Source organism: Rhinatrema bivittatum, chromosome 4 (genome assembly GCF_901001135.1).
Source record: "Rhinatrema bivittatum chromosome 4, aRhiBiv1.1, whole genome shotgun sequence".
Lineage (NCBI taxonomy): Eukaryota > Metazoa > Chordata > Amphibia > Gymnophiona > Rhinatrematidae > Rhinatrema > Rhinatrema bivittatum.
The window spans coordinates 154,363,456-154,379,205 of NC_042618.1; the positions used below are offsets into that span (position 1 = coordinate 154,363,456).

General features: G+C 52.7%; 1 protein-coding gene across 2 annotated transcripts in view; it reads left to right on the plus strand.

Annotated features, from left to right (window-relative positions):
- Nucleotides 1-14,450: 14,450 nt before the first annotated feature.
- The window catches only part of PRKD1 (protein kinase D1), a 558,208-nt gene continuing 556,908 nt past the window's right edge, over nt 14,451-15,750 (plus strand). For both annotated transcript variants that reach the window (XM_029599009.1, XM_029599010.1), the window contains exon 1: nt 14,451-14,623. The gene's annotated coding sequence lies outside the window, so the exon portion shown is untranslated. The remainder of the gene's footprint in view (nt 14,624-15,750) is intronic.

The following is a 15,750-nucleotide window of genomic DNA, read 5'->3' on the forward strand; positions in this document are numbered from 1 at the left end:
GCTAAATTAAAAAGAAAAGTTTTAATTTGTTTTCTAAAACTCTTTACGGAATCACATTGACTAATATCAATAGAGAACAAATTCCAAAGAGTTGGTCCAGCAACTGAGGAAGCACATTCATGAGTAGTGTGTAGTCGTGTGACTCTAGGAGAGAGAATCTCCAAGAGTCCTCTTTGAGAGGAGCGCAAGGGTCTTGTTGGTTGATAAAATTTTAAAATTGCAATAGCCCAAAGACACCAGGCCTCAAAGACCCTCCAAACTCTAGGCTACAGAAGTAGAAAATTTCGAGGCCCAAAGCAGAGTGGAAATTACAGCAGGCGAATAACCCCGCTTCAAAGACCGAGCCCTTTCAATGGACAAACCATGAGAGAGAATTGAATGGGATCCTCATGTAGAATTGGTCCCTGACATAACAGATCCATCCAAGATGGTAGCCTGAGGGGACTGGCCACCAGAAGTCTCTGGAGAATGGCGTACCATGGCCTTCAAGCCCAATCCAGAGCCACCAAAAGGATGGTGTTGGTTTGACTTGCAATCTTCTGGACCAGACTGCCTATCAGAGGATAGGGCGGAAACGCAAACAGAAGGGCGCCGCATGGCCACTCCTGAACAAGAGTATCAATGCCCATTGCTTTTGGGTCCCGCCTGCGACTGAAGAAGAATGGAACCTTTGCATCGTTGTAGTTTGCCAACAGATCTAGATCAGGTAGGCTCCAGCTTGTCTGCCAACTCTCATTCTCCTGGTCCAAGTTTCTCCTGCTGATGAAATTGAGCAGAGTATTTCTGCGAGAATCTGATATTGCTTTTCCAGCAATGTGAGGGGCGGAGATGCTTAGGAGATGCTTCTCCATCCACACCATGAGCACATCTATCTCCTCTGACACCTATTGAGTCTTGGTTCCACCCTGATGATTGATGTAAGCAACTGTTGTTGCATTGTTGGACATTATCCGGACTGCCTGAGCCTCTAGCCGCTTGGTGAACCACAGGCTGAATTATTTGTACCTCCAGTCTGTTGATGTTTCATTCTCGCTGTGCTGCATTAAGAACATAAGAACATGCCATACTGGGTCAGACCAAGGGTCCATCAAGCCCAGCATCCTGTTTCCAACAGTGGCCAATCCAGGCCATAAGAACATGGCATGTACCCAAAAATTAAGTCTATTCCATGTTACCATTGCTAGTAATAGCAGTGGCTATTTTCTAAGTCAACTTAATTAATAGCAGGTAATGGATTTCTCCTCCAAGAACTTATCCAATCCTTTTTTAAACACAGCTATACTAACTGCACTAACCACATCCTCTGGCAACAAATTCCAGAGTTTGATTGTGTGTTGAGTAAAAAAGAACTTTCTCCGATTAGTTTTAAATGTGCCACGTGCTAACTTCATGGAGTGCCCCCTAGTCTTTCTATTATCCAAAAGAGTAAATAACCGATTCACATCTACCCATTCTAGACCTCTCATGATTTTAAACACCTCTATCATATCCCCCCTCAGCCATCTCTTCTCCAAGCTGAAAAGTCCTAACCTTTTTAGTCTTTCCTCATAGGGGAGCTGTTCCATTCCCCTTATCATTTTGGTAGCCCTTTTCTGTACCCTCTCCATCGCATTCCAGCACCCTTGCACCACCAACTCCTGAGGCTCACATCTGTCATTGAATACCATTCAATCTGGCATTGTCAGGGAAATTCCTTTCCTGAGATGATCTGTTTGTAACCACCATTCCAACTGGGATCTCACCTCTAACAGAAGAAGTAGCCTCACTGTGACTGCAGATTCCATCGGAAAAGTAATGCATGCTGAAGAGTGCACATATGTGCTCTTGCCCAGGGAACCACTTCTAATGCGGTAGCCATCAACTCTAGGACCTATAGATAAGACCACACGATTGGACAAACTGAGTTCCGCAGGGATTGAATTTGTAGCATCAATGTGTGCATCCGAGACTCTGACAGAAATACTTTGCCCTGACTTGTATCAAATCGAACCCCAAGATACTCTAGGGTCCAAGATGGCTGCAAATTGCTCTTGGCCAGATTCACCACCCAGCCTAGTTCTTGTAGCAAGGAAGCCATTCTGCTGGAAGTGCAAAGACTCTCTTCTTTTCTTCTTCTCTCTTTTTTTCTTTACTCGCAGGAAATCTCCAGAAAAGAAATGTATGTCCACCATTTGCTGGAGACAAGAGAATACTAGGCTATTTAACTCTAACCACTAGTGGTTAGAGCACTGGACTGTTAACCAGGAGACCAGGGTTTGAGTCCTGCTGTCGCTCCTTGTGACCTTGGGCAAGTCACTTTACCCTCCATTGCCTCAGGTACAAAAACTTAGATTGTAAGCCCTCTGGGGATAGAGAAATACAGTACCTGAATGTAAACCGGTGTGATATCTTAATTGAGATCAAATGTCAGTATATAAAAATAATACATAAATAATGTATTTATTTTATTTATTTATTTACCGATTTTTATATACCGGGGCACGTAGGTAACATCACCTTGGTTTACATTCAAACATTAATTCAGCAAAGCGCTTTACAATATAACATAATAACTGAAATAATACAATACCATGTATAACTTTGTATTAATAGAATAAGAATCAATATATGAATGTCTGTGGAAATAAACTAGGATGAATAGAAGAGGACTCAGTTCATTAATAGTAGGCTTTTTTGAATAACCAGGTTTTTAGGTTTTGTTTAAATTTTTTGTGGCAAAGTTCCTGGCGTAATTCAGAGGGCATGGAGTTCCATATTGTGGATCCAGCAATGATGAATGAACGTTTTTTCGTAGCAGAAAGATTGGTCAGATTAGGCACGGGGATCTTCAGTTTAGCTAAATGCTGGAATCTAGTTGGGCGGATTGATGTTTTGAATTGTAGATGATCGGTGAACCAGTGCATATCTCTGTTGTGAATGGCTTTATGTATAAGCGTCATGGATTTATATATTATCCTGGAAGCCACGGGTAGCCAGTGCAAAGACTGAAGTGCTGGAGTAATGTGCTCATGGCGGCTTGTGTCGGTGATGATGCGGGCAGCTGCATTTTGTAACATTTGCAAAGGTTGAATTGTAGTTTTAGGTAGACCTAGTAGCAGTGCATTGCAGTAATCAATCTTTGATAAAATAGTTGCTTGTAATACTGTGCGGAAGTCATGTTGGTATAAGAGAGGTTTAATACGCTTTAGTGTGTGTAGCTTAAAGAATCCATTTTTAACCGTATCCGCGATGAATTTTTTAAACGTGAGATTGCTGTCAATGATGATGCCAAGGCTGTGTACTTGCTGTGTCATAGTGGAGATGTCTTGTGTAAGACCAGTGTTGCTCAGTGTTGTATTTTTTGGAGGTGAAATTATGATAAGCTTAGTTTTATTGGTATTGATAGCCAATTGGTTGTCCGTGAGAATTGTTTTAATTTCTAATAAAGCTGCATTCCAAGTGTTCAGGGCATTTGTGATTGTGCTGGTAATAGGTATGAGTATCTGAACGTCATCTGCGTAGATGAAGTGTTGAAGACCCAGTTTTGAAAGTAGTCGGCATAATGGTGTAAGGTAAATATTAAATAATGTAGAGGAGAGTGAGGATCCTTGGGGGACTCCCTGAGAGAGATTTCTTGGCTTGGATTCACTTCGTCCACATTTAACACTGTAAGATCTGTTGCTCAGGCATGACTGAAACCATAGTAGTGCCGAGCCAGAAATACCTATTTCAGAGAGGCGGATAAAGGGCTCATGTCAGGGTGGGACTATATACCATGATGGCAGAGGTGCATAACCCACTTGTTGGGATTGACTTGTCCGAATGCTGAGAACATTTTCATATACACAATTCTTAAGCACGAACACTGCAGACAGGGCCAAAAACCCTGGGCACTTTGATTTCTCAGAGCTGCATTTCCCCACAATTCTGCAGATGCTCGCTTGGTTCAGCTGGTAGTGGCTACACTGATTCACTTATGACACTGCTCAAGCCTGGGCACAGCCGGCATAGGGTGGATACCACTAGCCCTTCCTGGGTACTGATACCTAATTCCTAATCTTGTTTCTGACTGGCCCTTCCAGTACTACGTTCCTCAATAGGTGCAGGGATCTTTCTTTAGCGTTCTAGCCACTGATCAGCAGAGCTTCAGGATCCCCTGCCTCTTACAATGATAGTTCCTAATTGTTTCTAAATATATAACACAACACAAAGTCAGCATACTTACAGTTCCAAGTCTGTCTTTCTTACTTTCTCCAGTTTCTCTGGTACTCTCTGAGTTCTACACTCACCTACTCTCTTCTTAAGTTCTCATTGGCTGTCTGTTCCTACTGTGGCTGTATATACATCCACCAGGGAGCTAGAAGGTGAGTTACAGGAGCTGGCAGCTTTGCTCTGTGCCTGCACCTTTCCCAGCAGCAGGGAGCAGGGGAGGAGCAGAGCAGCAGCAGTTCTGCTATGTGGAGGGGGTGAGGGGGGGGGGGGGAGGTGTACCCTCTCCTGTCCAGGTTTATAATATATTTGTTGTGAAGGCCTCTGAGAGGTGAATAAAACTTGTAGACGCATATGGCTGAATTACCATTCTTGGGTCAATTCAGGGATGGAGTGGGAGAATAAATGCCTGGTAACTCTGCTCCTGCTTGCTTCAAATATTTTTATGCAAGGGATTGTGAGTATTTTGTGTAAAATTGGTATTTTTAGGACAGTTACTATTTGGAAAAACCTAAAGTTGTGCTATTTGCCCAAGTGAAGATGAAAATTGTGGGGGTAAATATCCCCCAAACTAATACTGCACACATTGACATAGGTATAGTTTCGGAAGAGTACATGCTCCAGGCTAGTACTAAGTCGGTCCCTCACCCTGCCCCTACCAATATTACTTCCATAGCCTTTGCCTTACTCGCCCCTCCCTCAAACTATCTATGTACACTGATGGCTTTAAAGAGTTAATACTGTTTTGATGCTAGGATGTTCACAGAATGTGTTTGGTGATTATATGAATGTATACAGACTTATGGAAATGGAAAGTGCTAATCTAGGGTCACTTTATGATTTTCTGGCCCATTTTATTGCAGCTTAGATTCCCTGTATAATTTAAGTGAAGTCAAATATGTTGACTTTTTGACACTTTTTAGGATGTGACTTAGAATACATACAATGCCTGTATTCAATACTCCTGTAGGTTACAAGTTTCTAATGTATAGTTTATCATTGCCTTAGTACTGAAAAATCATTTAATTCCTTATAAAAAGTCAGAAAAATCTCAGAGATTGAGGTCCACCAGCTTCCTGAAAACATTTCTTGCTCAAATATTGAGCTATTGTTTAAGAGTAATAGACCCTTTAGGTTAGGGTGCTTGGTTATAATATGGGCATCCAGTACCTCACTCGTCCATCACCGCCCTTACATTCCAATTATTCACAGACACCATAATTTGGGTAAACAAGGCCGCAGCTTTATTAAATTGAAGGCCCGAGTCATACATACAAATTAACCCCCCCCCCCCCCCACCTTTTCATCAGCTTTCACCCCCCCCCCCTCTATCCGCCGCTCCCCCCGGCAGGATAGCCTTTCCAGCCAACCGGCTCGCTGTTCCAGCATCCCCCCCCCCCCCCGGATTAAGACTCCCGCCGCCTGCCTGCAAGGAGCCAATCCCGGGTGGACTCCCGCCGCCCACCTGCAAGGAGTCCTGCTGGATCGCTCCCGCCACCTCGAGCAAGGAGCCCTTCACCGACCTCAGCCCCCCGTTGTCAACCCCCCCTCCACCTTAGCTGAAACCCTCTTTAACCATAAACACAACTCCAAACAATTCTGACTCGGGCCAACCGCCAAACAACCCCTCCAGCTGCGACAACACCCCAACCGTAAACCCCTTACACAGCATGAGCACCAGGGCGGGTGGGAGGGAATCTCGCCGCGCTGCCTGCCCTGCGCCGCCCAGAGCCCGACTGCCTTTCCCCACGCCCTGCAGACCCCCTTCCCCCTCCCTGCGCCGTCCACCAGCCAATCCGGGCTGCCGTTGCCTAGCAACACGCCCTGCCCTGCCCTTCCTGTCTCCCCTTGTTTCCTCCACACTTCTCCCCCCCCCTCTCCTGCCCTTCCTATGAACTGCACGTGCCCCACGCTAACCCTCTCTCCACTTACTCCCCTCCCCCTCCCCCCTCCCCGAGCAGCCCGATTCCCGAGCGGGCCTGAAGCCCACATTACACTGCTCCGAGCGGACACTAGGTCCGCTCGGGCGCCATAATATGGGCATCCAGTACCTCACTCGTCCATCACCGCCCTTACATTCCAATTATTCACAGACACCATAATTTGGGTAAACAAGGCCGCAGCTTTATTAAATTGAAGGCCCGAGTCATACATACAAATTAACCCCCCCCACCTTTTCATCAGCTTTCACCCCCCCCCCCCCCTCTATCCGCCGCTCCCCCCCGGCAGGATAGCCTTTCCAGCCAACCGGCTTGCTGTTCCAGCATCCCCCCCCCCCCCCCGGATTAAGACTCCCACCGCCTGCCTGCAAGGAGCCAATCCCGGGTGGACTCCCGCCGCCCACCTGCAAGGAGTCCTGCTGGATCGCTCCCGCCACCTCGAGCAAGGAGCCCTTCACCGACCTCAGCCCCCCTTTGTCAACCCCCCCTCCACCTTAGCTGAAACCCTCTTTAACCATAAACACAACTCCAAACAATTCTGACTCGGGCCAACCGCCAAAGACACGGGCAGACCTGCCCCGTGCCCCCCAAAGATGCGGCCTCGCCTACTGAGGAATTAATTCCTCCAAAACCTCCTGAATAGTGATCAAAAAGAGGTCCATCCCCAAGAATGAGAGGTGGACCCCGTCCCTCCCGAACAACCCCGTTTGCTTCCCCCACGACCATTCATGCCGTATGTGCCGCCCCCCAAGCCGAACAAGCCTGGAACCAATCTGCTGATTGGCCTTGGACCGGCTCCGACGCCAAACTATGCGATCACATTCAGCAGGCCGAACGATAATATCCGACCAGCACAACACTGTGTTCGGTAGGAGCAGGGAGACAGTCATCAAATCCTTACGGACGATGCTGATGAACTGTTTCCCCGGCATCTTGCCCCACTCATTGCCCCCTAAATGCACCACCAGGACTCGCGGCGGAGCCCGCCTCCCACACTCCCACCGAACACAGGGAAGCAACTCATCCCACCCCATCCCCCGTCTACCCAACCAATGGACCCGAACCCCCCTGTCCGCCAAATCCAAATGTGGCCCATACGGCCGGCTGCAGGCATGCCGGTGAGCCCAGAAGGTGTATGAATGCCCGATGATCCAGACAGCCATTCCCCCGGCAGCTGCACCTGCAAAGAAACAAGCGTTAGCACCACTCACCAACGCCCCTGCCCCGGGCGAACGTAACCCTGGAACGCCCGAGACCTCCACCGGCCGATCCTCTGGATGATACCCTCCGCCAAGCCCGCCTGAGCTGCAGAGGTTGCCGCTCCAATTCGGAAGGAATGCGTGCCAAAATTCCGCACGTCGTACCCCGCGGCCACCAAGGCCCGCCGCAGCACCACTGCAAACTGGTATTTGGTCAGGGGCCGCCGATCCCTATGCACCAAAAACGCCTCTGCCCCCGCCGGCCACTCCTGACAATAGCGAGCTGCATTAGCCACCGGGCAGGATCGTAACCCTGACACTGCACGGAGAACCACGGACGTCCCCCTACCCAACTGATCGGTCTTAGATCGCGGGATCCAAATAACCACGGCACTACACGAGACCCGCACGTGCCTTGCTAAAAGCCCCGGGCAATCCACGCTCCCCGCCGACTTCGCCACCAGCTCCCCCACCCGAAAAGCCCCAAAGAAGGCAAACACGAATGCCACCCGAAACAGCCCCGTCTCGTACGGAGACGAGCATATACCCGGCAGCACGTCCCATAACCGCAGCAGCACGTCATGCGTGATGGGCAACCGCCAATCGGGCACCCGCCCCACCAACCGTGACCAGCCCGCCAAGATCTTCCGAACCACAAACCTCCCTGCCGGAAACCCCCACCCATGGGCCCGCATAAAAAAGGAGAAACCCGCAAACTGCCGTCCTACCGCAGCCCGCGAGAATCCCTCCGCCCGAGCCCATTCCATGTAGCGCACCAGCACCGCATCCGCCACCGAACCCACCGGCCAACCTAAGGACAACAGAAAGGAAGCCACTTTCCTGGCACCCCCCACGTAACCGGACCACGTGGAGGGGGCTAATGAAGCTTGCAGCAAACTCCAGGCCTCGGGACACCAAATTTCCAGAGGGAAGACGGCACCGGGGCACCGCACGGATCCGCTTCTGGGGCCAATGCACGGAACGTCTCCCACTTGAAACGAGAAAGAGAGTCCGCCACCCCATTAGCCACGCCCGGCACATGCCGCGCCCACACCGTCACGTTTCGCAGCATACATTGCAGAATCAGCTCCCGCAATAACTCCGCCACCACGAGACAACGAGCCGCCCGTTTGTTAATGACCTCCACCACCCCACGAATGTCACACCAAAAGACTACCCGCTTATCTCGCAACCTAGCCCCCCAGACGTGCAACGCCACCACGATAGGAAATAATTCCAGAAACGTGATATTTTTGGTCGTCCCTGCCGCCACCCAGTCCACCGGCCACCCCCCCCCGCACACCACGAGCCCTGAAAATACGCCCCGAAACCGGCCGAACCCGCCGCGTCCGTATACAGGTCCAAGTCGTGGTTCGACCTTGGGCTGGATTGCCAGAATGCGATCCCATTAAAATCTGCCAAAACGCATCCCAAATTTGCAAGTCCGCCCTCATCCGGACCGTTACCCTAATCCGGTGATGCCGCCGGCGCACGCCCGCCATGGAGTGCAAAAGCCTCCGCAAAAATACCCGCGCCATGGGGATCACCCTGCAGGCAAAATTCAGGCTGCCCACCAAGGACTGCATCTCCACAAGGGACAACTTCTGCCGCTGTAACGCGCCACGCACCAACTCCCGAAGGCGCTCCACCTTGTCAGCCGGAAGGCGCGATACCAACGCCACCGAATCCAGCTCAATCCCCAGAAACACTAGCCGCGTACCCGGCCCCTCCGTTTTGCCAGCCACCAGCGGAATCCCAAACTCCCCCGCCATCGCCTGGAACCCACCCAAGAGGCGCTGACAATCCCCCGACGCCACCCGACCCACAAACAGAAAATCGTCCAAGTAATGGATGATATCCCTAGAGCCGAACCGCCGGACCGCCACCCAGTGCAAAAAGGAACTAAAGGCCTCAAAATAGGCGCCCGAAATCGAACAACCCATCGGCATGCATTTATCGAAATAAAATTCCCCCTGGAAACAAAAGCCCAATAAGCGAAAGCTATCAGGATGGACTGGCAACAGCCTGAACGCCGACTCAATGTCTGCTTTCGCCATCAAGGCCCCCGGACCACAGCGCCGGACCACCCTCACCGCCGAATCGAAAGACGCATACCGGACCGAGCACAACCCCCGGGGGATGCCGTCATTAACCGACCGCCCTTCAGGGAAAGAAAGATTGTGGATCAACCGGAACTTTCCCACCTCCCGCTTAGGGATCACAGCCAGCGGGGAAATCACCAAGTCCGGAAACGGAGCCGCCGCAAACGGACCCGCAATACGCCCTAGCTCCAATTCCGCACGCAGCTTGTCCCGCACCACGGCAACCGACCGCTGGACCGACGGACAATTGCCCCCCCCCCCCCAACTGCCCCGTCCCCAGACACGGGATCCGGAAACCCCCCGTAAATCCCCCTAACAACAACCGCGCCACCCCCGCCCGGGGATACCCCCGCAACCATGGAAGCAAGGCCGCCACCCGGACCGGCGTACGCGCCAACCCCACCCCCTCACTTGCCGGGTCCTTTACCAGCCCCACCTGTCGGCGTTCCGTCTCCTGGCTTCTTAGGACAGCGCACCGCTGGATGCCCCGCCCCGCACGTGGAACAGGCGTGCCGAAATTTACAATCGGGGAACAGGCAGGTAGCCCGGTTAAAGCGCCAGCAGACGTCACTCCGGCCCACTCCTGGCTTAACTGGCCCCCCGCCCGAGGCCTCCCTCCGAAAGGGCCGCGCCGTCCCCCCACTCGCGGTCCCCCCTAACCCCGACGTCCCCGCCGACACCTTAGCCACCATCTGTGTCAGCCAAAGCCCCACGTCTTGCGTACCCCAGGACACAAATTTGTTCTCCTCCATTCTGTCCCGGAAACGCTCGTCGTAGTTCAACCACGACCACCCCTCGTACGTCTTGCTTGCCGCCAAGATCGCGTCCGCATAAGCCAACAGCGCACCGTACTGAGACGGATCCCTGTGGCCCACCACACTAGCCAAGCGCAAAAAGGCGCGCATCCAGTTGTGGATGTTCCTCGCCACCTTGGGCGTGCCCCCCGTCGCCCTCTCGCTCTTGCTCCGCTTCTTCCTACCCTTCCTTCTCCCCCGGCGCCCCTCCAGCAGCTGAAATATATCAATGAATTGCCGGCGCCGAATCCGCCTCCGGAGCGAACGCGGCACTTCCTCCCACAATTCAGTCAACGCCACCAGGGCCGGGGTACCCCGCGCCGGAACCGCCCCTCCCTTGTCCCCCTGCTTCGAGCCCCCCGCCTCCGATTCCGTGGAGGAGGACGTCTCCGACGAGGATGACGTAGAGGAATCCGAAGAAGTGCCCCTCGCACGCTTCCGCGACTTCCGAGCCCTACTCCGCTTCGCCCCCCCCACTCCCCCTCACCGGCTCTACCCCAGTCTCCCCACCCCCGTCGCCCCCCGTGCCCCCCACCTCGCTTCCCCCTTCCTTGGAAACAGGCCTCGGGAAGATCAGGAGCTCACCTGCTTGCGCCGGCGCCCCCCTCTCCCCGCTCCTCTCCGGTCTCCGCTCCGCCGAGCCCTGCCGCTGAGGCTCCGGCGCCACATTACGCCACGCCTCCCGTCTGGACGAACCCGGCTCCTCGCCGTCCAGCGCCGCTCCCTGCTCCTGCAATGCAACCACAGCAGCCGGAGAGGGTGCCACACCACTGGGCGGTCCCCGAACACCCCCGAACTCTGAGCCCTGCGCAACAGGCCCACCCCCCCTCAACCTCCCCCCCCTCCTCCCAAACCCCAAACCCCGGACCCCCAAGACCTCCACACCCCCCCGCACCCCACCCCCCCTCACCCAACCATCCCCCAACCCCCAACCCCCCACTCTCCACTATCCCAAAGCCCTTCCCCCCACCGCCCCCTGCCCCGCCCATACACCAGCTCCCTCCCCGCCCCCACACCCCTAGCCCCCCGCCCCCGCCCGCCCCCCGCCGCCCGCACGCTTCCAACTCCCGAGGAAGCCAGGGCTAGGCCCCCACGAGCCCCTCCACCCCTCCCCTTGTCTCTCCCAAGTCCCGCAAAACCATTTGCCGCCGGCCCAGAGGCTCCCACCGCACTCTCTCTGCGGCCTGCTCCGGCGCCACCACCCCGACTCCCGGCCCGCCCCCGGGTCTCACGGCGCACCGGCTCAGCCTCCCAAGACACAGCAACGCCCCCCGCCCCACGGCCCCGCCCGCGGGATCGAGATTGGGCCGCACGCACTCCCCTACCACGGGCCCCCCCCGCTCCGTACCCCTGTCCCCCAGCTCCCCCGACACCCCCCCGGACCCCAACTCGGCTCTCAAACCAGCCCCTCCGGACCCCGCCAACTCCCCAACCCCACCCCCGCCCCCAACCGAGGCGACACCCCCGCTCACCCGTGCCAAAATCGCCATGCCTCTCCTGTACACAGCCCGGCCGCTCCGATCAGCCTCCGAATCGCCGTCGTCCACCTCCGCGGCCCCCGGCACCCACGCCGCCTCCTCCGATTCCGGCCCACTCGGACAGGACCCCTCCGCTTCCCCGTCCGCCATTGCCACCGAACCGCCGCCGAATCGCCGCACCCGCACCGCAATCGCCGAGCAATCTCGCCGCGCTGCCTGCCCTGCGCCGCCCAGAGCCCGACTGCCTTTCCCCACGCCCTGCAGACCCCCTTCCCCCTCCCTGCGCCGTCCACCAGCCAATCCGGGCTGCCGTTGCCTAGCAACGTGCCCTGCCCTTCCTGTCTCCCCTTGTTTCCTCCACACTTCTCCCCCCCCCCTCTCCTGCCCTTCCTATGAACTGCACGTGCCCCACGCTAACCCTCTCTCCACTTACCCCCCTCCCCGAGCAGCCCGATTCCCGAGCGGGCCTGAAGCCCACATTACACTGCTCCGAGCGGACACTAGGTCCGCTCGGGCGCCATGAAATGAGGATATTTCTGATCCTGAAATCAGGGTTATATAATATCATATAAATATGTCCTTTTACATTAACTCTAATCCTCTTTCAATGCCTTCATAGACAAATTCTTGCTGAATAACAGTGATTTATCTTTGAAACACTACTTGCATAGTTAAAAAAGGAATCTCTCCCCCCCTCCCTCCAGATAAGTGACAATTACAGGTTGCAACAAACAAGGGAAGGCTTTTTTTTTTTTTTTACGTGTCACAGTGTGTCCTCTTTAGTCAAAGGCTGAGGAGTCTCTGCTCAGCCTCCTTCTTGTGGGAAATCTAGCAGAATGAAGACAGCCTTGAAGGTAAACGCACATGCTGGAGACCCACAGTGGGAGCCAAGGGGCGCCCTCGGTCACTCCAGTCAATTAAGTCTCCATTAGAGAAGTGGGAGGGGAGAAAGGAAAGAGAAAGAAGGGGAGGGGGGGTGTTGTCAGGGGCAAAGGCGAGAGAGGACCAGCCGGGAACTGGGAGGTGGGAAAAGGCGGGATTAAAGCGCCTCAGGGCTGCATCATTCTCAGCCTCCCGCCGCGCGCCCGCCGGGACTGAGCGTGAGCTCCGGGGAGCTCTGTAAACGTCTCGCGGCGCCGCTCTCCTAACTCTGCAGTAGCAGCAGCAGCCAGCTCCCTGTGCCTCCCCCCCCACCGCATCTCCCCGCAGCCGCCCCAGCCATTTCCACAAAGTTTGCTAAATTTTCAAGGCGCTTTTTTGCTTGGATTCTTTAATTTTTTTTTTAGGGGGAGGGGTTAGGTTGTGGCTTCGAAGTTTGTCATCATTGTTTTTTTTTGTTTTTTTTTTTTATTTCTCTCCACCCCCAATTGTTATTGTTGTTGCTCGGGCGCCGAAAGTTTTCCATGAGTGCCCCGCCGGTTATCCGTCCACCGAGCCCGGCTCCGTCGCCGGGGACCGGCGGCTCCGGCATCTCCATTCACATCCAAATTGGGCTGAGCCGGGAACCGGTACTGCTGGATGCCAGCGACTTCAGCTTGGCGCACGTCCGCGAGATGGCATGCTCCATCGTGGACCAGAAGGTAAGGACACGGGGAGCCGGCCGAGCTCGCTCAGCTCCTTTCAACCGGGGGCGCTTATTCTGTCTGGCCGGAGGGATTGAGGAAAGTGTGTCCAGTCTTACTTTTTCTGATGAGTTCTTTTCTCACTGGCAGTAATGTCCAGGAACAGGACTCCGACTCCTCCATGGCCAGTTGTAGAAGCCTAACCTGAATGGGTAGGGAGGGAAAGAAGCATCATGCAATTTCCAGTGGGCAGTTATTGTTATCTAGTGTAGAAAAAAAAAATTGGCGACCGTTATGGAAAGAAGGTTTTCTCTAGGGGCGGGGGAAGCAGTTCCTGAGCTGATAAAGAGGCCCACAGTTTGATGTAAGGGAGGCAGGTACCTGCCTTGCCCGACGGATATGGCCACTTTAAGTTAACGAACTTTTTTTGAGGAGGAGATATAGATGGCCAGTCCTATAATAGAAAACGTTGGGAGCTGTTGGACCAGGTACACATTTTTAGATTGGTTATGTGGACAGTAGTGAGGTAAGCCATAATATTTATGCCTCTTTCCCCTTAGGTTGCTTCTTTCAATGTACTGCCTGTTTTCTTCTCAAAGAAAAAAACGTGTATGTTGTCCGTAGGCATTATCCTAAATTAGGAAAAAAGTGTCTGCAGTTTCCTGTTAGATCTCTGCAAGCTTCCAAGTTCTCGCCCCCTGTTGATTGTAACTTTGACTTATTCCTGCTTTGGTTATCTTTCGTTTACGTGAATTTGTTACTCTAGTTTTTTTCCCTTTGTTAAACTGTAAACCGATCCGATATGGTAATCTACTATGAAGGTCGGTATATAAAATTGTTAAATAAATAAATAAATAAATCTCTGCTCGCCTTCCCTATTGTCCCTAAGAATAACAAAACCGAGATCCTCCCGGCGTGCTCAGGGCTCTTTGGTGTCTCTTCTGTGGCAGCTGAACATTGAACATTTTCCCAACTAAAGGAGGCTCTGCCTCTTGAGGCAAGGGCCGTATAACTGGGCAGCCGTGCTGTAGACAAGGGGAGGGGGTGGGGGGGCACGGCCCAAGGGTGTGCGGGGCTAGGTGGGGAAAGTTGTGGACAATAGGATTAGTGGGCCCAGTGCAAAACGGAGCAGGAGCCAATGAGACAAAGAAGGCGGCGTCTTGGAGCTCAGGTACTTGGAGGTAGTGCGGGGTGGGGGGAGCACATTTGCAGCCTGGAATCGAGAGCAACAGGCTGATCTCAGCACGGCTGTGCTACAACAGTTTTGCTTTTACTTTCACTTTGCCTCCAGCACGGCTGTGCTGTAAGAGGAGCAGATCAGCTAAAGGAGCAGGAACGATTTCTTTGATTACATCATTGGGTAAAGTACAAAGATTTTGTGGCTTATAGGCAAAATGTTGTGAATATTAATGGTAATTTTGTGCTGCTAAGGTCGGGAAGGTATGCTCACCCCCCTCCCCCCCCCCCTTTTGCATTGAACTGGCTCTGCATTACCAGTACTTTATTTAATGAAAAGGCTTTGAATGCATGGCTGCTTCTGCCTGGAATGTTATTTTATTTAAGGAAATGCCTTAGCACATGGCTGGTTATGTATATTTTAACTAATATATATTTAGTGAAATGCCATGGGCACATGGCCATACTTTACCCGTTACTATATATATATTTTATGAACTCATGGCTGGCTTTCAGCACAATGCTTGCTCTGCATGTTGCTGTATTTATTGAAAGGGCAGCGAGTGCAGGGCTGGTTATCATTCACTTGTAGCCTTTTAAGAAACGCCATGGAAGGGGTCTGCACATGGTGAATGCATAGGTGGTTAGAGCACATGGCTGGCAGTAGCAGGCTTGGTAGCTCAGTGGTTAGAGCACTGATCTTGTAGGCTTGCTTTACTTTAAAATCGACGTTTTCTATGTATTGCTTTACCCCTCGCTCTCTAAATTGCTAGGAAGTGGGCAGGCTTCATGTCTACCATGCTACCTCAACAACCTGTGGATGTGCTTTGTTATACCTAAGTAATCTAACAATTAAAAAGTAGCCAGCATCCCAGTTGGGAATTCTGATATGTCTATGGGACAGCGGTATGGCATTTGAGTGCTCAGCCAGGTTAACAGGATGTTTTTTATATTAATCCTAAAGGGGATATTTAGTATTCGGTTACCATGTAAAGGGACAGCTGTCCCATGTGCACGTTTATACTGAATTATAAGGGGTACAGGACCCTCAGCTTGATAGATATGACTTAGGCTGCGCTATGCAGCTCTATACAAAGTAAATTAAAATATTAATGAAAGGTCAGCTTACATCTTAGCATGGTATTGTGGTTCTTATTGTAAGGGCTTGCCAGCAGAGGTCAGCACATGGCAGCGGCCATTTTGGAGGTCAGCACATGGCAGCGGCAGTGGCCATTTTGGAGGTCAGCACATGGCAGCGGCCATTTTGGGAGGTCAGCACATGGACTTTCAGGATTTTCTTTTACTATTACT